The sequence below is a fragment of the Alligator sinensis genome, unplaced genomic scaffold (genome assembly GCF_000455745.1).
Source record: "Alligator sinensis unplaced genomic scaffold, ASM45574v1 scaffold1293_1, whole genome shotgun sequence".
Lineage (NCBI taxonomy): Eukaryota > Metazoa > Chordata > Crocodylia > Alligatoridae > Alligator > Alligator sinensis.
In genome coordinates, this window is record NW_005843797.1 from 45,200 (window position 1) to 45,480 (window position 281).

A 281-nucleotide genomic window follows, 5' to 3' on the forward strand; every position below is an offset into this window, starting at 1 on the left:
CCTGTTGAGCTCCCCAGGATCACAGACATGCTTGAAATAAGGCACGTGCATCTTGTTAGATTGGGGCTGCAGTCATCAACTTCTCTGTGACTGTCTAGATAGAATTGCCAGCAGACCCATAGGCTACTATTGACTCTAGCCATTTACCGCTCGCCTTGTTAAGATATATATGATATCTACACATATATATGTAAATTGTACTGTAGCTTTGTTTCTACAGCCCTGAACTTATTAACCCTGAGGAAGGGTTGGAGACCAAAAGAGAGAGGGGCCCAACTGCA